The following is a 25,674-nucleotide window of genomic DNA, read 5'->3' as shown; positions in this document are numbered from 1 at the left end:
ATTCAAACCTTTCTACAAGAAAACAATGTAATAAGTAAATGTCAAATTGGCTTTCCCCAACCATTGCACTACTGACCATATATACACCTTACACACACTAATTAATAAACACGTCCACCAAAAAAAAGAGGGCAAAATCTTTGCTTGCTTTATTGACTTTAAAAAAGCATTCGATTCTGTTTGGTACGAAAAGCTATTCTTCAAAATTCTCCAAAGTATGTACACAGAAAACAAGTGTGCAATAAAAATCAAAAACCAAAGAACATAATTATTTTCACAATATCGAGGTGTGAGACAAGGCTGCAGTTTGAGTCCAAATCTTTTCAACATTTATATCAATGAATTACCAGACATGTTGGACCATTCTGCAGCCCCAGGACTCACACTATTTGACACAGAGGTAAAATACCTGCTATATGCTGATGATTTGGTTCTTCTATCACCAACCAAAGAAGGTCTTCAACAGAACCTTAACATTCTAGAGCAATATTGCCATAATTGGGCCTTGGCAGTAAATTTCAAAAAAACGAATATCATGATTTTCCAGAAGAAAAAAACAAATGTCAGAAACACATATAAATTCACCCTGAACAACACCATAATTGAACACACTAAAAATGACTCATACCTTGGTCCTATCTGCATCGGGAAACTTTAATATGGCAGTGAATGCACTCAAAGAAAAAGCCTGCAGAGCATTGTATGCAATAAAAATGAAATTATTCAAAATCAACATCCCAATTAGAATTTGGACCAAAATATTTGACAGCGTAATCCTACCAATAGCTCTTTACGGAGGTGAGGTTTGGGTTGGACAAACATCCAATTGAAACCCTACATGCAGACTGTCGGAAAATTATACAAGTCCAAAGAAATACACCAAATAATGCATATAGGGCAGAATTGGGCCGCTTTCCAGTGGTAATGAAAGTACAAAAAATATAATTTCAATTTTTGGCTACACCTAAATTCAAGTCCAAATTCAAGTCTCCAATTTAAGCACTTCAAACCCAAGAGCTGAGCCCAGAAACAAGCCCTCTCAGTCAGCTGGTGTTGGACCTAACCAACCAAGTTGACACCGGCACTGTTTCAAAAGAAATCATTAAAATAAACAAAATCATGAACCAATCAAAGGACGCATATTTACAACATTGGAAAAACAAAACAACATCCCAAAGCCAACTAAAATGCTATCTGGCTCTGAACAGAGAATATGAATTGGCTGATTATCTCTACTCTGTCAGAGATATGAAGCAGAGACAGTCCTTACCAAGTACAGGCTGAGTGACCACCAATTGGCAATAGAAACCAGAATAATAATAATAATAATAATATGCCATTTAGCAGACGCTTTTATCCAAAGCGACTTACAGTCATGCGTGCATAAATTTTTTGTGTATGGGTGGTCCCGGGGATCGAACCCACTACCTTGGCGTTACAAGCGCCGTGCTCTACCAGCTGAGCTACAGAGGACCAGAAGACATAAAAAAAACATGGCTACACAAAGAGGAGCGTGTATGTGGTCACTGCACAACAGGGGAGGTAGAAACAGAGATGCACTTTCTCCTTTACTGTGATACATATTCCTCACCAAGAGATTCATTATTGACAGAAATTACTACATTTATTTTAAAAATGTACTTAAACCCAGAGGAAAAACAAAAAATAGTCATGGGTGAAGGTGCAATGGCTCCTCTTGCAGCCAAATATGTATTTGCCTGCCATAGCCTGAGGGACACTGAATAATAACATCTGCATAGTAAGCAGTAACTTACTTATTATTATTATTGTTATAGTTATTATTATTATTATTGTTATTACTATTATTGTTATTATTGTTGTGATTATTTTTCTAAATAGTAATGGTACGGGTAGTAGGGGTGATGGTAATGATAGCAGTTTAATGATGGTGGTGGTAGTAGTAGTAGTAGTAATGATGATGGGAGAGAGAGAGAGAGGGAGAGAGAGGAGAGAGAGAGAGAGAGAGAGAGAGAGAGAGAGAGAGAGAGAGAGAGAGAGAGAGAGAGAGAGAGAGAGAGAGAGAGAGAGAGAGAGAGAGAGAGAGAGAGAGAGAGAGAGAGAGAGAGAGAGAGAGAGATTGTGTGTGTGTCTGGCCGCAGTGTGTTCTGTGATCTGAAAAGCAGAGCCAAAGTGAGTGGAAACATCAGTGTGTTTTAGGCCACCGGGGATCAAGTTTTCCACTGAAAAATCTTTGTGTGTCTAAATGTGTTTTTGTATGTGAATGTGTGTTGGAGCTATCACCTGTTCGTTCTGTAGTCTGTGCAGCCTGTCTCTCTCCCCTTTGATGTTTTCTACAGGAGATTCCTTTAGTGTGAAATAGTCAATGAAAGAGCAGCATTTAACAACTGTTATTACTGCTTCTTTACAGTAGGCCCTCTCTCTATCTCTCTCTACCCTACCCATCTCTCTGTTTGTCTACCTTTCTTTCTCCTTCTGTCTCTCTTTCTCTCTTTCTCTTTTTCTTCACTCTCTGTATCTCTTTCTATTTATTTTCCTCTTCCTCCCTTTCCACCTTCCTCTCGTCTCTTTCGGAGTGAGTGATGATATGAGAGGTATAAAAAAAGGATGGAAACCAGAAGAAATTACACATTAGTCCTGAGACACACCACAGAGAGAGGAGAGGAGAGGAGAGGAGAGGAGAGGAGAGGAGAGGAGAGGAGAGGAGAGGAGAGGAGAGGAGAGGAGAGGAGAGGAGAGGAGAGGAGAGGAGAGGAGAGGAGAGAGGCGGAGGAGAAGAAGAGAGGAGAGGAGAGGAGAGGAGAGGAGAGGAGAGGGGAGGCGGAGGAGAAGAAGAGATGAGAGGAGAGGAGAGGAGAGGAGAGGAGAGGAGAGGAGAGGAGAGGAGAGGAGAGGAGAGGAGAGGAGAGGAGAGGAGAGGAGAGGAGAGGAGAGGAGAGGGAGGCGGAGGAGAGAAGAAGAGAGGAGAGGAGAGGAGAGGAGAGGAGAGGAGAGGAGAGGAGAGGAGAGGAGAGGAGAGGAGAGGAGAGGAGAGGAGAGGAGAGGAGAGGAGAGGAGAGGAGAGGAGAGGAGAGGAGAGGAGAGGAGAGGAGAGGAGAGGAGAGGAGAGGAAGACAAAACACTGTGTTGTAGCTACAGTATAGTAATCATCTGACTGGCTTCTCTCTCTTACTCACAGACAGACAGACATACAGACAGTGGTGTGTTATTTCCTTCCAGGTGTTGGGGTGTGTCTGTCTGAGTGTAGAACATATGTCAGAGCCCAGGTGGAGAGACACACTGTAATTACCCATGTGACACTACCCATTTAACAACACACACACACACATTTTTTACGGAGGCTGATCCTAATTTACTGTGGTCAGCTAAACTATGCTAAATGCGTCGCTCCGCTATGAAAACCTGAAAGGAAAGAGGGAGAGAAGGAGAGGAAAGGAGGAGAGAGGAGAGGAAAGGAGGAGAGAGGAGAGGAAAGGAGGAGAGAAGGAGAGGAAAGGAGGAGAGAGGAGAGGAAAGGAGGAGAGAGGAGGAGACAGAAGGAAGCTATTAATTGTGATAATTGAGTGGAATGTTTTCTGTTTAGGAGGAAGTCTAGGAGGCACTCAGTGGAAAATCAGATCCATAATAGTGTCGCTCTGTGGGCTTTCTGTTTTCTCTTGTTTGGGCCACACTGATGCCAAACAAAGCACCAGGCACAGATGAAGTTGCCCCTAGACACTGATCCAAGGTCTGTTAGGCATTTTTTCCAGTAATGGTTAAGGTCAGAATATGGGGAGGAGTAAGCTGATCCTACATCTGTGGTTAGGACAATATCAACCAAGAGATCACCAGACCATGTCATGGAGAGGGCCTGTAATCTTTCCCTTATGAAGATATAAATAAGTCAAATGGTATAGAAGTCATTAGCTTGGGCTCTCAAATCCAACTCTGACCCTTTAAGCTCAACCTAAACATTATCGCATGACCCAGGGCAGGCAGGCAATTGGAATTCTCTCTGCCGTACACATCACTCCCATCACCGAGCCTGGGTTTGGATTCCACCTCACACACCCAGAGCATATGAAATGGCCATTACCCAGTCCAGCTCTAACCTAGGACATGTACTGGAGGTGAGACCATAAATAATCTTGATTTTAAAAGTACTACTGCGGTGAAGACCAGTTCAAGGAAAGGGCTATTGGCTTGGCTTGCGTCCTCTACTGTGTTTCACATCATGTCAAGGCACCACACAAAGATAAGCTGTCATACTGAAGAGCTGTAGCAGTGCTCACAGTCTTCACTCCCTCTTCTCAGTATCAGCAGAAGCGCTAGCTAGAACGTTAACTCTGTCAGTGCGGATGGCTTTATCAGTGCTAGTTTATTGGGAACACTGTGTTACAGTAGTAAATATAGTGGTAATATAGCGGTGGTATGAGTGTCGCTTCTGAGGGTTATTTACTCTCCATCCCGCTCTAATCCAAGTCCCTGTCAGCCTTTACTGCTCTTATTTATGGATACACTTCCCTATCAGCTTTAGGATGAGCTGACCGCACTCCAAGATGCTCTCGAGGAGTGTTCTGTGGTGTTCCGAACTAGTGTTCTACAGGGTTCCCTCTCCTGTGTGTGAAAGTCAGCAGCTGTGGCTCTGGTCATACAATTAGAATGAGTAGAGAGGAAATTCTGTTTCAAAGCAACGTTGGAGAGTGGACTGGTGGGCCATATTGGTTGTAAAGGAGGGGAGGTGAGGTGCGGAGAGTAGAGGAGAGGAGATGTTATGTTTTCAGCAGTAAGCACTCAGCAGTATTAAATCATGACGGCAGAGAAGCTCTGCTTTACTGTGTGTTTATATCACTGTCAAGCCTGGCCTTCTCTCTCTCTCCCTCCTTTCCTCTCCCTCTCCCTCTCTCTCCCTCTTTCTCAATTCAATTCAATTTAAGGGCTTTATTGGCATGGGAAACATATGTTTACATTGCCAAAGCAAGTGAAATAGATGATAAACAAAAGTGTTTACTGTAAAAAATTTGTTTTTACAGTAAACATTACACTCACAAAAGTTCCAAAAGAATAAAGACTTTTCAAGTGTCATATTATGTCTATATACAGTGTTGTAATGATGTGAAGATAGTTAAAGTACAAAAAGGTTGTATTTACAATGGTGTTTGTTCTTCACTGGTTTCCCTTTTCTTGTGGCAACAGGTCACAAATCTTGCTGCTGTGATTGCACACTGTGGTATTTCACCTAATAGATATGGGAGTTTATCCAAATTGGATTTGTTTTCAAATTCTTTGTGGGTCTGTGTAATCTGAGGGAAGTATGTGTCTCTAATATGGTCATACATTTGGCAGGAAGCTAGGAAGTGCAGCTCAGTTTCCACCTCATTTTGTGGGCAGTGTGCACATAGCCTGTCTTCTCTTGAGAGCCAGGTCTGCCTACAGCGACCTCTCTCAATAGCAAGGCTATGCTCACTGAGTCTGTACATAGTCAAAGATTTCCTTAATTTCACAGTGGTCAGGTATTCTGCCACTGTGTACTCGCTCTCTCCCTCTCTCTCTTTCCCTTCTAAACCCCTTCTACCTTATCTTCCTTCCTCCCTCCCTCTCCTTTCTCTTCTCCTCCCACTCTCTCACCTTTCCCCCTCCCCTGCCCTCTCTTCCTGCAGCCAAACTTTCCCTTTTAATGACCACCACTCCTTGGCAGCTCAGCTAACAACATACACACACCAGCCAGGTCACACCAGATGCAATGCAGTATTCGACGTTCGTCCAGGTCCCCAGGACTTCGGGAGATGCCTTCAATACCGGCCACTAGGTGGCAACGGTGAGTGCTATTACCATCAAGTAGGCTCGCGGCTTGCTAAGGCGTCCTCCAAGGATCGCAGTTTCAATCCTAGTGCTAGGCACTCGTTTAGATCTTTGGGGTTTTAACCCTATCCCAAACCTTAGCCCTTAACTTAACCTATCGGAATGATCCAAATAGGATTTATTTTCAAATTCTTTGTGGGTCTGTGTAATCTGAGGGAAGTATGTGTCTCTAATATGGTCATACATTTGGCAGGAAGTTAGGAAGTGTAGCTCAGTTTCCACCTCATTTTGTGGGCAGTGTGCACATAGCCTGTCTTCTCTGGATAGCCAGGTCTTTCGAAAGTATTTGAAAGCCAAGTTAACAAACAGATCACAGACCATTTCGAATCCCACTGTACCTTCTCCGCTATCCAATCTGGTTTCCGAGCTGGTTATGGGTGCACCTCAGCCACGCTCAAGGTCCTAAACGATATTATAACCGCGATCGATAAAAGACAGTGCAGCCGTCTTCATCGACCTGGCCAAGGCTTTCGACTCTGTCAATCACTGCATTCTTATTGGCAGACTTAATAGCCTTGGTTTCTCAAATGACTGCCTCGCCTGGTTCACCAACTACTTCAATGTGTCAAATCGGAGGGCCTGTTGTCTGGACCTCTGGCAGTCTCTATGGGGGTGCCACAGGGTTCAATTCTCGGGCCGACTCTATTCTCTGTGTAGATCAATGATGTCGCTCTTGCTGCTGGTGACTCTCAGATCCACCTCTATGCAGACAACACCATTTTGTATACATCTGGCCCTTCATTGGACACTGTGTTAACAAACCTCCAAACGAGCTTCAATGCCATACAACACTCCTTCCGTGACCTCCAATTGCTCTTAAATGCTAGTAAAACTAAATGCATGCTCTTCAATCGAACGCTGCTTGCACCCGCCCGCCCGACTAGAATCACTACTCTCGGCGGGTCTGACTTAGAATATGTGGACAACTACAAATACCTAGGTGTCTGGTTAGACCATAAACTATCCTTCCAGACTCACATTAAGCACCTCCAATCCAAAGTTAAATCTAGAATCGGCTTCTTATTTCGCAACAAAGCCTCCTTCACTCATGCTGCCAAACATGCCCTCATAAAACTGACTATGCTACCGATCCTTGACTTCGGCAATGTCATTTACAAAATAGCCTCCAACACTCTACTCAGCAAATTGTATGTAGTCTATCACAGTGCCATCTGTTTTGTCACCAAAGCCCCATATACTACCCACCATTGTGACCTGTATGCTCTCGTTGGCTGGCCCTCACTTCATATTCGTCGCCAAACCCACTGGCTCCAGGTCATTTATAAATCACTGCTAGGCAAATCCCCGCCTTATCTTAGCTCATTGGTCACCATAGCAACACCCACCCGTAGTATGCGCTCCAGCAGGTATATATCACTGGTCATCCCCAAAGCCAACACCTCCTTTGGCCGCCATTCCTTCCAGTTCTTTGCTGCCAATGACTGGAACGAACTGCAAAAATCTCTGAAGCTGGAGACTCTTATCTCCCTCACTAACTTTTATGGTTACATATGTATTTTGCCTTTGAGCTTGTTCATCTGTTTTACCTGGAGAGAGATGTTTAAAACCTAACACAGGTCCTAGTGGGAAAACCCCAACTGAGTTGAAAAATATCTGTATCTGCACTTGAGTAAATCCTGCAAAATGCTCCAGCTTAGAGAGACGTCATTCCAGTGGCGGTGAGAAATCGTTGACTCTGTTCAGTCTTACATAGTCTTCCACAGTCCTGTACACACACACACGTGCGCGGGCACACAATGTCCTGCATGAAGGGAGGGTGGAGCTTCTGAATAGGTGTACTGGCCTGAACTTTTGGATGGGAGACACACACACTGGTTCAAGTGATCCTAAATAGATTTGATATGAAATGTAAATATAGGGCCTACTCCCTTACCGTACACCAAATCAAACTCTATACTCCCTCTCCATATCCCCCACACCCAACCAAAACCTCAGAGCCCCCCACCATTCAGGCATCCTTCCTCCTTACATTTTTACATTTTACATTTTAGTCATTTAGCAGACGCTCTTATCCAGAGCGACTTACAGTTATTGAGTACATACATATTTGTATTTATTTTTCATACTGGCCCCCCGCGGGAATCGAACCCACAACCCTGGCGTTGCAAACACCATGCTCTACCAACATCCCTGCCGGCCATTCCCTCCCCTACCCTGGACGACGCTGGGCCAATTGTGCACCGCCCCATGGGGCGGCGCACAAAATCACTTACCTTACACCAAATCAAACTCTATACTCCCTCTCCATATCCCCCACACCCAACCAAAGCCTCAGAGCCCCCCACTATTCAGGCATCCTTCCTCCTTATGTATTGGGCCATCCTCCAGAAACCTATAAAGCTACGGACCAGGAGAAGCTAAATAATCCGCGTTTTGGTATCCACGTGTGCAGAGCCCCATTCAATGGGATGTTGATAGAATATGAAGTGGAGTTTTAAACTTAGTGGCCTGGCATGTCTCTGGCTTCCACAGATCCTGCATGGACACAGCCAGTGAGGAAGAGAGAGAGAGGAGGGACAGAGAAAGAAACGTAGGTCAGGAGAGAGAGAGACGGGTCAGGAGAGAGAGAGACGGGTCAGGAGAGAGCGAGACGGGTCAGGAGAGCGAGAGACGGGCCAGGAGAGAGAGAGACGGGTCAGTAGAGAGAGAGACGGGTCAGGAGAGAGAGAGACGGGTCAGGAGAGAGAGAGACGGGCCAGGAGAGAGAGAGATGGTCAGGAGAGAGAAAGAGACGGGTCGGAGGGATAGACAGGTCAGGAGAGAGATAGACGGGCCAGGAGAGAGATAGACTGGTCAGGAAAGAGAGAGAGACGGGTCAGGAGAGCGAGAGACGGGCCAGGAGAGAGAGAGACGGGTCAGTAGAGAGAGAGACGGGTCAGGAGAGAGAGAGACGGGTCAGGAGAGAGAGAGACGGGCCAGGAGAGAGAGAGATGGTCAGGAGAGAGAAAGAGACGGGTCGGAGGGATAGACAGGTCAGGAGAGAGATAGACGGGCCAGGAGAGAGATAGACTGGTCAGGAAAGAGAGAGAGACGGGTCTTGAAAAGAAATTAGGAGAAGGTTGGGGCCTTCGTAGCGCCTGAGAAACAAAGGAAAAATAAACAGATAAAAGTATGAATGAGAAAACATGTCTTCCCTCTCATTCCAACATGAGAGAGAGAGCGAGAGAAAGAAGGGGGGATTGAGAGAGAAGGGGGGATTGAGAGAGAAAAAGAGGGAGGGAGGGAGGGAGAGCAGGGGGAGGAAAGAAGAACTAGTGTTGAATGAAATATGTTGACCTAGCAGAGTGGTGCTTGGTGTGGAGTGAACTAGTGTATTGGGGGAATTAGACACCTGTGTTTCCATCATACGACTGTTTCATCCTGTGTTTCCAACATACAACTGTTTCATCCTGTGTCTCCAACATACGACTGTTTCATCCTGTGTTTCCAACATACGACTGTTTCATCCTGTGTCTCCAACATACAACTGTTTCATCCTGTGTTTCCAACATACGACTGTTTCATCCTGTGTTTCCAACATACGACTGTTTCATCCTGTGTCTCCAACATACAACTGTTTCATCCTGTGTTTCCAACATATGACTGTTTCATCCTGTGTTTCCAACATACAACAGTTTCATCCTGTATTTCCAACATACGACTGTTTTATCCTGTGTTTCCAACATATGACTGTTTCATCCTGTGTTTCCAACATACAACTGTTTCATCCTGTGTTTCCATCATACAACTGTTTCATCCTGTGTTTCTAACATACAACTGTTTCATCCTGTGTTTCCAACATACGACTGTTTCATCCTGTGTTTTAGCAGTTCCAGGAACAAAGCCTTGACTCCAGTCTGTTTTCTATCTGCTCTGGAAACTTAGATTCCTGCTATATGAAATATGATTACGACATCAAGTCAAGTAGAGCTGCTTCCCTCTCCCTATTCCATGTGTTACCAGCTGAGTGCTGGCTCCCAAGGTGTGTGTGTGTGTTTGTCTGTACATATAGCTGTGTGCTTGTGTGTCTGTATAAGGGCATTAGGTCGCATCTTCAAAGAAATCACTCCACCCCCCCCATCTCCCACTCACCCCCATGAGAATGCAGCGTTGCTGGGATTGCATCGTACCGGAACCCCCCCCCCCCCCCCTTCCACAGTGTGGATAATGGGGGTGAGAAGCTTGGTTGGCTGTGTGTGTGTCAGTCTGCCTGGCCTCTTATCGTCCATCAGACTACCCTCAGATTCTCTTTCCAGATGGGGTTGAGATAGTCCCTCAGAGGCCCGAACCCCTACAGACCTCCAGAGCATGGATGCCTCCCTGATCTCCTACCTGATGGAGGTGCTTTAATGTGGGCTCGAGTTTCACCCGTCTCCCCTGCTTCGCCGGGCCTGTGGTAGTGTCAGGATGCAGGCACGTTCAGAGTGCTGGCCTGGTCTCTGGTTCTGGGTTTAGTTCTGGGTCAAGGTCTAGGCTCTGGTACTCACGCTCACTGCAGGATAATTTTAGTGATACACAGGTGGAGAGTTAGGTTTGAAACACAAACGCACTCACACACACAAACACACACACACAGAGAAACATGTCAACTTGCACTCACACAGAGAAACACACACACACACTCACACACAGCTGGTTCATGGCAAAGCTCTGGACATCCCCCTCAATATAAACACTGCCACTCATACTGTACATACAAAGAGAGAGAGAGAGAGGGAGAGAGAGAGAAAGAGAGAGAGGGGTGAGAGGTGAGAGCGAGAGAGAGAGGGGTGAGAGGTGAGAGAGAGAGAGAGGGGTGAGAGATGAGAGAGAGAGAGAGAGAGAGAGAGAGAGAGGGGGGGGGGGGTGAGAGGTGAGAGAGAGAGAGAGAGAGAGAGAGAGAGAGAGAGAGCGGGGTGAGAGAGAGCGGGGTGAGAGGTGAGAGAGAGAGAGAGAATCAGTGAAATAACAAGAACAAATAGAGTTAAAAACCAGAGAGCAGACTACTGTAGGAGGGCAGACTACTGTAGGAGGGCAGACTACTGTAGGATACTGTAGTATAGCAGACTACTGTAGGAGAGCAGACTACTGTAGGAGAGTGGACTACTGTAGGAGAGCAGACTACTGTATGAGAGTAGACTACTGTAGGATACTGTAGTAGAGTAGACTACTGTAGGAGAGGAGACTACTGTAGAAGGGCAGACTACTGTAGGAGCACAGCCTACTGTAGGAGAGCAGACTACTGTAGTAGAGTAGACTACTGTATGATACTGTAGGAGAGCAGACTACTGTAGGAGGGCAGACTACTGCAGGAGGGCAGACTACTGTAGGAGAGTAGACTACTGTAGGATACTGTAGGAGAGCAGACTACTGTAGGAGGGCAGACTACTGTAGGGGAGTAGACTACTGTAGGAGAGCAGACTACTGTAGCATGGCAGACTACTGTAGGAGGGCAGACTACTGTAGTAGAGTAGACTACTGTATGATACTGTAGGAGAGCAGACTACTGTAGGAGAGTAGACTACTGTAGGAGGGTAGACTACTGTAGGAGGGCAGACTACTGTAGGAGAGTAGACTACTGTAGAAGGGCAGACTACTGTAGGAGAACAGACTACTGTAGGAGAGCAGACTACTGTAGCAGGGCAGACTACTGCAGGAGGGCAGACTACTGTAGGAGAGTAGACTACTGTAGGATACTGTAGGAGAGCAGACTACTGTAGGAGAGCAGACTACTGTAGGAGAGCAGACTACTGTATGAGAGTAGACTACTGTAGGATACTGTAGTAGAGTAGACTACTGTAGGAGAGGAGACTACTGTAGAAGGGCAGACTACTGTAGGAGCACAGCCTACTGTAGGAGAGCAGACTACTGTAGTAGAGTAGACTACTGTTTGATACTGTAGGAGAGCAGACTACTGTAGGAGGGCAGACTACTGCAGGAGGGCAGACTACTGTAGGAGAGTAGACTACTGTAGGATACTGTAGGAGAGCAGACTACTGTAGGAGGGCAGACTACTGTAGGGGAGTAGACTACTGTAGGAGAGCAGACTACTGTAGCATGGCAGACTACTGTAGGAGGGCAGACTACTGTAGTAGAGTAGACTACTGTATGATACTGCTTTTCAATCGAACGCTGCTAGCACCCGCCCACCCGACTAGAATCACCACTCTCGACGGGTCTGACCTAGAGTATGTGGACAACTACAAATATCTAGGTGTCTGGTTAGACTGTAAACTCAACTTCCAGACTCACATAAAGAATCTCCAATCCAAAGTTAAATCTAGAATCGGCTTCCTATTTCGCAACAAAGCCTCCTTCACTCATGCTGCCAAACATGCCCTCGTAAAACTGACTATCCTACCGATCCTTGACTTCGGCGATGTCATTTATAAAATAGCCTCCAACACTCTACTCAGCAAATTGGATGTAGTCTATCACAGTGCCATCCGTTTTGTCTCCAAAGCCCCATACACTACCCACCACTGTGACCTGTACGCTCTTGTTGGCTGGTCCTCACTACATGTTCGTCGTCAAACCCACTGGCTCCAGGCCATCTATAAATCACTGCTAGGCAAATCCCCGCCTTATCTTAGCTCATTGGTCACCATAGCAGCACCCACCCGTAGTCTGCGCTCCAGCAGGTATATCTCACTGGTCATTCCCAAAGCCAACACCTCCTTTGGCCGCCATTCCTTCCAGTTCTCTGCTGCCAATGACTGGAACGAATTGCAAAAATCTCTGAAGCTGGAGACTCTTAACTCCCTCAATAACTTTAAGCATCAGTTGTCAGAGCACCTTACCGATCACTGCACCTGTACACAGCCCATCTGAAATTAGCCCACCCAACTACCTCATCCCTATATTGCTATTTAATTTGCTCTTTTGCACCCCAGTATCTCTATTTGCACATAATCTCTTGCACATCTAGCATTCCAGTGTTAATACTATTGTAATTATTCTGCACTATAGCCTATTTATTGCCTTACCTCCATAACTTGCTACATTTGCACACACTGTATATATATTTTCTGTTGTATTTCTGACTTAATGTTTTTTTTTTACCCCATATGTAACTCTGTGTTGTTTTTGTTGCACTACTTTGCTTTGTCTTGGCCAGGTCGCAGTTGTAAATGAGAACCTGTTCTCAACTGGTTTACCTGGTTAAATAAAGGTGAAATAAAAATAAATAAATAAAAAATACTGTAGGAGAGTAGACTACTGTAGGAGAGTAGACTACTGTAGGAGGGCAGACTACTGTAGGAGAGTAGACTACTGTAGAAGGGCAGACTACTGTAGGAGAACAGACTACTGTAGGAGAGCAGACTACTGTAGCAGGGCAGACTACTGTAGGAGAGTAGACTACTGTAGGAGAGCAGACTACTGTAGCAGGGCAGACTACTGTAGAAGGGCAGACTACTGTAGGAGGGCAGACTACTGCAGGAGGGCAGACTACTGTAGGAGAGTAGACTACTGTAGGATACTGTAGGAGGGCAGACTACTGTAGGAGAGTAGACTACTGTAGGAGAGCAGACTACTGTAGGAGAGTAGACTACTGTAGGAGGGCAGACTACTGTAGGAGAGTAGACTACTGTAGGAGAGCAGACTACTGTAGGAGAGTAGACTACTGTAGGAGGGCAGACTACTGTAGGAGAGTAGATTACTGTAGGAGAGCAGACTACTGTAGGAGGGGAGACTACTGTAGGAGAGTAGACTACTGTAGGAGAGCAGACTACTGTAGCAGGGCGGACTACTGTAGGAGGGCAGACTACTGCAGGAGGGCAGACTACTGCAGGAGGGCAGACTACTGTAGGAGAGTAGACTACTGTAGGATACTGTAGGAGAGCAGACTACTGTAGGAGAGCAGACTACTGTAGGAGAGTAGATTACTGTAGGAGAGCAGACTACTGTAGGAGGGGAGACTACTGTAGGAGAGTAGACTACTGTAGGAGAGCAGACTACTGTAGCAGGGCGGACTACTGTAGGAGGGCAGACTACTGTAGGAGGGCAGACTACTGCAGGAGGGCAGACTACTGTAGGAGAGTAGACTACTGTAGGATACTGTAGGAGAGCAGACTACTGTAGGAGAGCAGACTACTGTAGGAGAGCAGACTACTGTAGGAGAGCAGACTACTGTAGGATACTGTAGGAATAGATCAACTTAGTAAAAGTAGGGAAACAAAGAAAACAGTGACATAGATAATCAGAGTGAACAGAAGGAGGAGAGTGAATAGCGAGGGTGAGAGAGAGCCCCTGAAAAGAAGAGATACAATTCCACGCTACCATTTATTGTTGTTGCTCAAACCTGTACTTAGGACCTGCATGAATATTATACACTTTTATCAACATATGTTCTTTCTTGCCTTGAGCGTTTGAAGTCACAAATGAATATTTGAACTTCTTCTCCTGCCAAAACCTTCATCCCCCCCCCCCCCCCCCCCCCCCCCGTGATGTGTGTGTCTGTGAAGGGCGTGCGGGCATGCATTTGTGTGTGCCTGCGTGCCTGTGTGTTTGTATGAGCGTGTGTGTGTGTGTGTGTGTGTGTGTGTGTGTGTGTGTGTGTGTGTGTGTGTGTGTGTGTGTGTGAAAACAACCTGCACCTCAGTAAGGAGTAGGGGCTGCAGATTCCACCCATATCAATTGTAGAGGTTGGCACGCCTTGGCTGTACACAGAGAGCTTACCACCATCCCACTGAAACTAGCACTCTCTCATTCCCCAGAGGATTAGAGAGAGACAGAGACAGAGGGGTAGGCTTCGAGGGGACAACAGTAGGTACACCTACAGTACAGCTCATCCCTTGGCAGTAGTACTGTAGATTACTTTATCACTGACCTCAACCCAGAGTCTCTCAGAGCATTCACAGTCAGCCCACTGACACCCCTATCAGATCACAGCAAAATCACAGTCTACTTGAACAGAGCAATACTCAATTATGAGGCATCAAAGCCAAATGAACTGCATAATATTTAGAAATGCTATAGATGGAAGGAAAGTAGTGTAGAAACCTACCAAAAAACAATTGGGCAACAACAAATTCAATTCCTTTTAGACAACTTCCTGGACAAATTGTTTCACTGCAATAGTGAAGGTGTAAACTTGGCAGTAGAAACCCTAAACAGTATATTTGACCTTTCAGCTTCCCTATCAAATCTATATAAAAATGCCAATCAGACAACCTAAGAAAATTAACAACAATGACAAATGGTTTGATGAAGAATGCAAAAACCTAAGAAAAAAATTGAGAAACCTATCCAACCAAAAACATAGAGACCCAGAAAACCTGAGCCTACGCCTTCACTATGGTGAATCACTAAAACAATACATAAATACACTATGGAAAAAGAAGGAACAGCATGTCAGAAATCAGCTCAATGTAATTGAACAATCCATAGAATCTATCCACTTCTGGGAAAATTGGAACACACCAAACAAACAACAACATGAAGCGTTATCTATCCAAAATTGAGATGTATGGGTAAACCACTTCTCCAATCTCTTGGGCTATATAACAAAGAACAAACAGCAAAAACATATACATGATCAAATATAAATCTTAGAATCAGCTATTAAAGACTACCAGAACCCACTGGATTCTCCAATTACATTGAATTAACTACAAGACAAAATACAAACCCTCCAACCCAAAAAAGCCTGTGGTGTTGATGGTATCCTAAATGAAATGATAAAATATACAGACCACAAATTCCAATGGACTATACTTATACTCTTTAACATCATCCTCAGCTCTGGCAACCAAGGACTGATCACCCCGATCAACAAAAGTGGAGACAAATTCGACCCCAATAACTATCCTGTGGGATATGCGTCAAAAGCAACCTTGGGAAAATCCTCTGCATTATCATTAACAGCAGAATCCCACATTTCCTCAGTGAAAACAATGTCCTGAGCAAATGTCAAATTGTTTTTTTACCAAATTACCTTGCGACAGACCACGTATTCACCCTGCACACCCTAATTGACAAACAAACAAACCAAAAGAAAAGCAGTCTTCTCATGCTTTGTCGATTTCCAAAAAGCTTTTGACTCAATTTGGCACGAGGGTCTGCTAAATTAATTGATGGAAAGCAGTGTTGGGGGAAAAATATACGACATTATAAAATCCATGTACACAAACAACAAGTATGCGGTTAAAATTGGCAAAAAACTAACTGATTTCTTTCCACAGTGCCGTGGGGTGAGACAGGGATGCAGCTTGAGCGCCACCCTCTTCAACATATATATCAACAAATTGGCGAGAGCACTAGAACAGTCTGCAGCACCCGGCCTCACCCTAATAGAATCTGAACTCAAATGTCTAATGTTTGCTGATGATCTGATTTGGTCTGTCCCCAATGTTGTTACAACACTGCACATAGCCATAATATAACATTTGAAATGTCTCTATTCTTTTGAAACTTCTGTGAGTGTAAAGTTTAGTGATAATTTCTGATTTTTTATTTCACTTTTGTTTATGATCTATTTTACTTGCTTTAGCAATGTAAACATATGTTTCCCATGCCAATAAAACTCATTGAATTGAGAGAGGGGCCAAGAGGTGCTAACATCAGCACCTCTCGGCCTAGCGTCTGTCACACTAGCTAACATCAGCACCTCTCGGCCTAGCGTCTGTGCCACTAGCTAACATCAGCACCTCTCGGCCTAGCATCTGTCACACTAGTCACACTAGCTAACATCAGCACCTCTCGGCCTAGCGTCTGTCACACTAGCTAACATCAGCACCTCTCGGCCTAGCGTCTGTGCCACTAGCTAACATCAGCACCTCTCGGCCTAGCGTCTGTGCCACTAGCTAACATCAGCACCTCTCGGCCTAGCATCTGTCACACTAGTCACACTAGCTAACATCAGCACCTCTCGGCCTAGCATCTGTGCCGCTAGCTAACATCAGCACCTCTCGGCCTAGCATCTGTCACACTAGCTAACATCAGCACCTCTCGGCCTAGCATCTGTGCCACTAGCTAACATCAGCACCTCTCGGCCTAGCATCTGTCACACTAGCTAACATCAGCACCTCTCTGCCTAGCATCTGTGCCACTAGCTAACATCAGCACCTCTCGGCCTAGCATCTGTCACACTAGTCACACTAGCTAACATCAGCACCTCTCGGCCTAGCATCTGTGCCGCTAGCTAACATCAGCACCTCTCGGCCTAGCGTCTGTGCCACTAGCTAACATCAGCACCTCTCGGCCTAGCATCTGTCACACTAGCTAACATCAACACCTCTCGGCCTAGCGTCTGTGCCACTAGCTAACATCAGCACCTCTCGGCCTAGCATCTGTCACACTAGTCACACTAGCTAACATCAGCACCTCTCGGCCTAGCATCTGTGCCGCTAGCTAACATCAGCACCTCTCGGCCTAGCATCTTTCACACTAGCTAACATCAACACCTCTCGGCCTAGCGTCTGTCACACTAGCTAACATCAGCACCTCTCAGCCTAGCGTCTGTCACACTAGCTAACATCAGCACCTCTCGGCCTAGTGTCTGTAACACTAGCTAACATCAGCGCCTCTCTGCCTAGCATCTGTGCCGCTAGCTAACATCAGCACCTCTCGGCCTAGCGTCTGTCACACTAGCTAACATCAGCACCTCTCGGCCTAGCGTCTGTAACACTAGCTAACATCAGCGCCTCTCTGCCTAGCATCTGTGCCGCTAGCTAACATCAGCACCTCTCGGCCTAGCGTCTGTGCCACTAGCTAGCATCAGCGCCTCTCAGCCTAGCATCTGTGCCGCTAGCTCACGCTTGCTTTCACTCAGCGTGTGTTTGCTCAGATGAAGGAAATTATGTAATTAGCCAGCCAGGGATTGTTTTCTTTCTCTCTTTCCCTTTTTCTCCCTCCCGCTTTTCTCCCACCCGCCCGCCCACCTGCCTGCCTTTCTCTCGCTCGCTCGCTCTCTCTCTCTCTCGCTCTCTCTCTCTCTCTCGCTCTCTCCCTCCCGCTTTTCTTTCTTTCTTTCTTTCTTTCTTTCTTTCTTTCTTTCTTTCTTTCTTTCTTTCTTTCTTTCTTTCTTTCTTTCTTTCTTTCTTTCTTTCTTTCTTTCTTTCTTTCTTTCTTTCTCTCTCGCTCTCCTACCCTCCCTCCCCTCCTCAGTGAGCGATAGTTGCAATTTAAGCTAAGCCACACCCTTATTCCTCTTTCAAATTAATCCACTCACAGCTTCAGAAGGAGAAATAAAACTAGATTTCTCTCTCTTTCTTTCTCTCTCTCTCTCTTTCCCTCCGATTTCTCTTAATTGTTCAATAGCAGTTTTGTTGGAAATCAAAGGGTTGAATTGAGAGGTGTGTGTGTGTGGGGGGGGGAGTGGAAATGGGGACTGGGGGGTTGTGAGTGTGTGTGAGTGAGGGGGGTTCATGGTTGAGGTAGGTGGGGGGGGGCAGTATTGGGTGGGGGTGCTGTGGAGGAAAAGCCGGCATTTTGCTCTCTAATTCCAACAGGCCTGGAGGCCTGGAGCGGAGCACTAAGAAGGGCCTCACTGTTGCTCCCTGGATCAGCCAGGTATTGCTTACATAAAAAGCAAGTGAAAACAGCTGTAGGGATAATTAGCTTGATTCTCCATTACATGCCATGAGGGCCAATAACTAAAAAATTGAGTTTTGTTTGGGTTAGAACTGCAGCCCGAACCAGGAGGAAGTTGTAAAAGTCAGGCAAAAAAAAAAGAGAGAGCTCTTGAAGCTTGTTCCATGGGAGATGTTCTGCCTCTCTGGGCTGGTTGATGGAGACCATCTTTTTTTCATCAGGGTTTGGAAAAGGGCATCATTCCAATGCTTGTGTGCGCGCACGTTGTGTGCGTGCACGTTCATGCACTTTTATGTGGGTATATGTCTGTGTTTTTATTGTACAACAGGGTGGCAAAGCAACGTTTATAGTGTAATGGCAGACATCAAAAACTGTTTAATGATGCTCATTGTGTGTATGTTTTTGTGTGTGTTATGTGTTCTATTCAAAGTTATGGGTGTTGGCATAGTTTGTCTAATAGTTACAAGCTCACCTCTTCTGATTGCCACACATTAACCTCTTCATAAGTTGACCGCTACAAAATCATATTTATGGGGGACTGGAGTATATACTACAGTAAAGTAAAGGATATCATGGAATAGATGTAATATTATAGAAAGGATACTTTTTATTATAATCACAAAGTCATTTTCCTAGACCTAGAAGATCCACGCTATAGTGCAATTGACATTTAAAGGTAATTTCCAATTGAGCTGACATATGCAGCGTTTACCGTGAATGCGGTCTCCGCGAACCCGGGAGCATTGCCTTTAAATGTCAGTCACACTATAACGCGGGTCTTCCGTGCTCCGGATTGAATCTAGCTCTTAGTCTTTTCATCAACAGAATACATCCTAGCCTCCAAGCTACATCGGATGTAGCTTGGAAGCTACTATTTGCATTGTCCCCCAACCCCCTCTTTTTACGCTGCTGCTACTCTCTGTTTATTATCTATGCATAGTCACTTTAACTCTACCTACATGTACATATTACCTCAGTTACCTCGACTAACCTGTGCCCCCGCACATTGACTCTGTACCGGTACCCCATGTATATAGCCTCCCTACTGTTATTTCACTGCTGCTCTTTAATTATTTTTTACTTATCTATTTTTTCCTAAACACTTATTTTTCTTAGAACTGCATTATTGGTTAAGGGCTTGTAAGTAAGCATATCACTGTAAGGTCTACACCTGTTGTATTCGGCGCACGTGACAAATAAGATTTGTTTTGATTTGATTTTGACCTGTTGTAGTGTGGAGCAGAGTGACTGTCTGACCTGTTGTAGTGTGGAGCAGAGTGACTGTCTGTCCTGTTGTAGTGTGGAGCAGAGTGACTGTCTGTCCTGTTGTAGTGTGGAGCAGAGTGACTGTCTGTCCTGTTGTAGTGTGGAGCAGAGTGACTGTCTGTCCTGTTGTAGTGTGGAGCAGAGTGACTGTCTGTCCTGTTGTAGTGTGGAGCAGAGTGACTGTCTGACCTGTTGTAGTGTGGAGCAGAGTGACTGTCTGACCTGTTGTAGTGTGGAGCAGAGTGACTGTCTGTCCTGTTGTAGTGTGGAGCAGAGTGACTGTCTGTCCTGTTGTAGTGTGGAGCAGAGTGACTGTCTGTCCTGTTGTAGTGTGGAGCAGAGTGACTGTCTGTCCTGTTGTAGTGTGGAGCAGAGTGACTGTCTGTCCTGTTGTAGTGTGGAGCAGAGTGACTGTCTGTCCTGTTGTAGTGTGGAGCAGAGTGACTGTCTGTCCTGTTGTAGTGTGGAGCAGAGTGACTGTCTGTCCTGTTGTAGTGTGGAGCAGAGTGACTGTCTGTCCTGTTGTAGTGTGGAGCAGAGTGACTGTCTGTCCTGTTGTAGTGTGGAGCAGAGTGACTGTCTGTCCTGTTGTAGTGTGGAGCAGAGTGACTGTCTGTCCTGTTGTAGTGTGGAGCAGAGTGACTGTCTGTCCTGTTGTAGTGTGGAGCAGAGTGACTGTCTGTCCTGTTGTAGTGTGGAGCAGAGTGACTGTCTGACCTGTTGTAGTGTGGAGCAGAGTGACTGCGCTGCATCGTCCTCTGCCTGCCCATTTGAGGATCTATGACTTTTAACTCCATGAGAAAATATCTATAGGTTCCTCCGCCTAATTTTATTAAGGGATTTCTTTCTGTTTGGACAGAAAATACTCTGAGAGCATAAGTAGACTTAGCTGTCACTTCTCTCCCTTTGCAATTCCCTCCAATATGTTGTATTTTACATCTCTCTGCTTGGTAGAGTGAGGGATAACTTCTTGCCGGTAATTGAATTTAGGCAACAACAAAAAATTATCTGAAAAAGAAGAAGAGCCATAGGATAACTGCTTGTGAAAGAGCTGAGTTCGTACATAGGTGGTCCCCAAACTCTGCAAGTTTACATTAGTACCACTTAAAGACAAGAGCAGCTCGACTCACTCAAATACAGATGTTTTTGGTCGGTATTCCATCCCCCGACAGACAGGTAGGCAGGCGCAGGCTGGCAGACAAACAGACAGACAGACAGACAGACAGACAGACAGACAGACAGTCTCAAACCCTGTTTAGCCACCTGTGTCCCTCTCCCTCTGTCCCCTTGTCTTTAGCTCCTGTCATTAGACTGTGTCTGGTAGCCCAGACAAACCCAACACCTCTGTTCAGACCAAGCTACAGTGAGGGAAAAAAGTATTTGATCCCCTGCTGATTTTGTACGTTTGCCCACTGACAAAGAAATGATCAGTCTATAATTTTAATGGTAGGTTTATTTGAACAGTGAGAGACAGAATAACAACAAAAAAATCCAGAAAAACGCATGTCAAAAATGTTATAAATTGATTTGCATTTTAATAAGGGAAATAAGTATTTGACCCCCTCTCAATCAGAAAGATTTCTGGCTCCCAGGTGTCTTTTATACAGGTAACGAGCTGAGATTAGGAGCACACTCTTAAAGGGAGTGCTCCTAATCTCAGCTTGTTACCTGTATAAAAGACACCTGTCCACAGAAGCAATCAATCAATCAGATTCCAAACTCTCCACCATGGCCAAGACCAAAGAGCTCTCCAAGGATGTCAGGGACAAGATTGTAGACCTACACAAGGCTGGAATGGGCTACAAGACCATCGCCAAGCAGCTTGGTGAGAAGGTGACAACAGTTGGTGCGATTATTCGCAAATGGAAGAAACACAAAATAACTGTCAATCTCCCTCGACCTGGGCTCCATGCAAGATCTCACCTCGTGGAGTTGCAATGATCATGAAAACGGTGAGGAATCGGCCCAGAACTACACGGGAGGATATTGTCATGATCTCAAGGCAGCTGGGACCATAGTCACCAAGAAAACAATTGGTAACACACTACGCCGTGAAGGACTGAAATCCTGCAGCGCCCGCAAGGTCCCCATGCTCAAGAAAGCACATATACAGGGCCGTCTGAAGTTTGCCAATGAACATCTGAATGATTCAGAGGAGAACTGGGTAAAAGTGTTGTGGTCAGATGAGACCAAAATCGAGCTCTTTGGCATCAACTCAACTCGCCGTGTTTGGAGGAGGAGGAATGCTGCCTATGACCCCAAGAACACCATCCCCACCATCAAACATGAAGGTGGAAACATTATGCTTTGGGGGTGTTTTTCTGCTAAGGGGACAGGACAACTTCACCGCATCAAAGGGACGATGGACGGCGCCATGTACCGTCAAATCTTGGGTGAGAACCTCCTTCCCTCAGCCAGGGCATTGAAAATGGGTTGTGGATGGGTATTCCAGCATGACAATTACCCAAAACACATGGCCAAGGCAACAAAGGAGTGGCTCAAGAAGAAGCACATTAAGGTCCTGGAGTGGCCTAGCCAGTCTCCAGACCTTTAATCCCATAGAAAATCTGTGGAGGGAGCTGAAGGTTCGAGTTGTCAAACGTCAGGCTCGAAACCTTAATCACTTGGAGACGATCTGCAAAGAGGAGTGGGACAAAATCCCTCCTGAGATGTGTGCAAACCTGGTGGCCAACTACAAGAAACGTCTGACCTCTGTGATTGCCAACAAGGGTTTTGCCACCAAGTACTAAGTCATGTTTTGCAGAGGGGTCAAATACTTATTTCCCATATTAAAATGCAAATCAATTTATAACATTTTTGACATGTGTTTTTCTGGATTTTTTTGTTGTTATTCTGTCTCTCACTGTTCAAATAAACCTACCATTAAAATTATAGACTGATCATGTCTTTGTCAGTGGGCAAACGTACAAAGTCAGCAGGGGATCAAATACTTTTTCCCCTCACTGTAGCTATCTCCAGGTGTACATCACTGTAAAGTTGGTTCAGGAATGTCAAGAATGTTTTTTTAAATTGACTCCTACTGCACGTGCGAGTATCCGATGTACGTATGGGCACAATGATGTATTGGTCCTGGTACGCACACACTCACACACATGCACATGCCTGCACAGACACAAACATACACAGCGCCTTAATGCAGGTACGGCAGCAGTTAGACACTTGTATAGTATCTAAAACATTATTATCTAGCATGCTGTATGCTATGGCAGAGTAAACTAGTGTTAATGTACGAAAGACTTTACCCTTGTCTGAACTACAAATACTGTGGGAGCACAGGAAAAGAGAAGGAGGGATGGGAGGTGTAGTGGGAGGGTGAGAGAACTAATGGACCTATAGGAGGAGTGAAAGAGAAGGAAAGATGAAGGGATGAGAGGAAGTGGAAAAGTGAGAAGGATGGATGGTGATAGAGAAGGATAATTATAAGAAGGGAGGAAACATCGTTAGCTAAGGTCCATCCGTTTTCTGATGTTGATAAGAATGCACAGAGTAGATAAAATAAATGTCAGGAATTTCATTTATACACACAGACTGTACCCACCCAGATCCCAAAACATTTTACATATTGTGGGAGCAGTTGTGATGATTATGTTTCAAGTTTATCTAGAGCTGTCCATCTGAGGATTATGAAGTACTTTACCATTTAAGAGAGTAACTTACCTCATTCTCCGCTAATGTGGAGTATCTACAAGAATACTGGGCGCTGCCATTCTACAGTATGTGGGAGCACCCTCTTAACATACAGTAAGAATGCTAAGTACTCTAGCAACCCCATGTGTGGTATCTATATTTTGTCAAAGAGGCCTTTCAGTTTCAGTGTGTAGCTGCACAGTAGCACCACCGTGTTGAAACAGAGCAGACATTTTGTGTCAAAGCATGGGAGAGCATGACGCAACTGTTATAGTAGTTATAGATAGTTATAGGGTGCGAGATAATCTATTCAGATTGTCCAGTTGTGTTAAAGTTATTTCAATATACCTAAGTATATAAACAAAATAGCAACCACAGACACTAACATGCATGCACCCAAACATACATAGGGTCATGCAGGCGTGCCGTGGGAACTTGTGGTCTGAAAGCGGCTGTTGTGTGGTGGTAGTGAAGTGTTGACTGATATGAAAGGGGAGCAGTCTTCAGGCCAATCCACACAGGGACAGGGCCGTCTCCTTTATGACCTGCCTGCCTGGGCCCTGCCTGCCTGCCTGGGTCCTGCCTGGGCCCTGCCTGCCTGCATCCTGCCTGGGCACTGCCTGCCTGGGCCCTGCCTGCCTGGGCCCTGCTTGCCTGGGTCCTGCCTTCCTGCCAGGGTCCTGCCTGTCTGCCTGTGTCTTGCCTGCCTAGGTCCTGCCTGCCTGCCTAGGTCTTGCCTGCCTGGGTCCTGCCTGCCGCGGCCCTATTTGTTGATTCTTGGGCCCCAAAATCATTAATTAAAGTGCAGACGACGGCACGGTAACCTGAGAAAAGCCTCACACACACATATGAGGCACACGCTAACACACACACACAGCACTCCCTGTCGCATAACAAATGATGGCACTTGGTTTAATTGCTGAGGCTGTTTATTTATTTACGTCTGTAATGGATGGTGGTCCTCGGCCCGGCAGCCAATCAGCAGCCAGAAAGAGGGAGACAGGAAGAGAACCAGAAGCCCTGCAGACCTGAACAAATTCCACAGGATTCTGCAGTCTTCATTTCACCCTCTCTACATGGTCCGCCTTTCAGTCTAGCTTTAACTCTTTCTCTCTTTCAGTCTAGCTTGAACTCTTTCTCTCTTTCAGTCTAGCTTGAACTCTTTCTCTCTTTCTGTCTGTTCTCTCCCCCTCTCTTCTTACTCTCCTAGTTGTGTTCTCCTTTCTGGCCTTTCCTGAGTGACTGATGGGATCGCCATCCTTGATTGGTGGTTATTTTGAGAACTGTTTGCTCAGCCAATGGGATGGCCCTGGACTTACAGATGTAGGATCTTAATTTGAGCTGGTTTGCTATAGCAGGAAAAGAATCCTTCAGCTAGAGGAAATGTGAATTATTTTATGGATTATAATTAATGGACATTTTTGTAGGGGTTAATTCATTTTTCGTAAGGGAAAATCAAGTCTGAAATTTCAAAGTGGAAATTACAAACTTCAGAACCCTTTTTAAACCTAAAATACACTACAAGCTGTTTTTGCATTGCAGGAACGTTCTCCTGTAACAGGTGATCAAATTAAGATCCTACATCTGTATACGGCATACATCAATGTTTTTTAAACTCAACCCACAAATGAGACACTGGACTTGATTTTGTTGCTGGCTGGCTGCTCAACAAAGACCTAAGTAACAGACACATTCCGATTTAGTTTGTTACAAATGAGCACTCGATGTTTGGGTCTGTGCCAAATACGTTTAACGCATTCTTAAGGAGATCTCGAGACTTGCCAGACTGTTAGAGGGACAAAACAGTCATGCTATAACTAAGAAAAAAACCAAACACGCTTGTATGGAAGGAACCGTTTGAGTTGATTTCTCCATCACTGGCTGATGTCTGTTTATGCTGCTCTGGTAGGTTGATGTGACGTGGTGCCTGTTACGAAGCACTGGGGAGTTGGCTGAGGTTTCCTTTAATCCACATAACAAGCTCTGATGAAACACCCTTCTTCATGTGCATGCGTGTTTTCTAAAGTGTTTGTTCCCCTCTCACACTGATGCCTGTTCTGTCTATGTCTTCCTACAGCTGCTGGTGAGCCGGGCCTTGAACCAAACACACACTCCTGTTCATGCTGGTGGAGCAGCTCTACTGATCCAGGGGCCAGACTGACTGCAGCAGAGTCCCAGGATCCTGCCCACCTGCCCTGGTTGAAGACAATTCTTTACCCGCCTTCCGTTGCAGAGATGCTCTCTTTCCTCCCAGTGTTTGACAATCAGAGAGCAGAAACTCGTAAAGTCCCACGAGCTCCGAGGCACAATTGGACATGTAATCCTGACTGTTATACACTGAGGAACTATGGCTTTAACTCTCCAACTGTCAACCAATCATCTCACTGCCCCTGCCAGGTTCACTGACCGGCTGATCAATCCTAGACA

At 45.5% G+C, this 25,674-nt stretch overlaps 1 protein-coding gene across 1 annotated transcript in view; it reads left to right on the top strand.

The window, feature by feature from the left end:
- The window catches only part of LOC311122018 (ERC protein 2-like), a gene marked incomplete at its 5' end in the record, with an annotated part of 94,433 nt that extends 69,022 nt beyond the window's left edge, over nt 1–25,411 (top strand). Inside the window, one exon of the mRNA XM_084196446.1 lies at nt 25,325–25,411. The remainder of the gene's footprint in view (nt 1–25,324) is intronic.
- Between the last annotated feature and the right edge of the window lie 263 nt (nt 25,412–25,674).

The sequence above is a fragment of the Coregonus lavaretus genome (genome assembly GCF_964263955.1).
Source record: "Coregonus lavaretus genome assembly, contig: HAP1_SCAFFOLD_822, whole genome shotgun sequence".
Taxonomy (NCBI): domain Eukaryota; kingdom Metazoa; phylum Chordata; class Actinopteri; order Salmoniformes; family Salmonidae; genus Coregonus; species Coregonus lavaretus.
The sequence above is the reverse complement of the archived record's forward strand: the minus strand, read 5'-3'. Positions and strand labels throughout refer to the sequence as shown.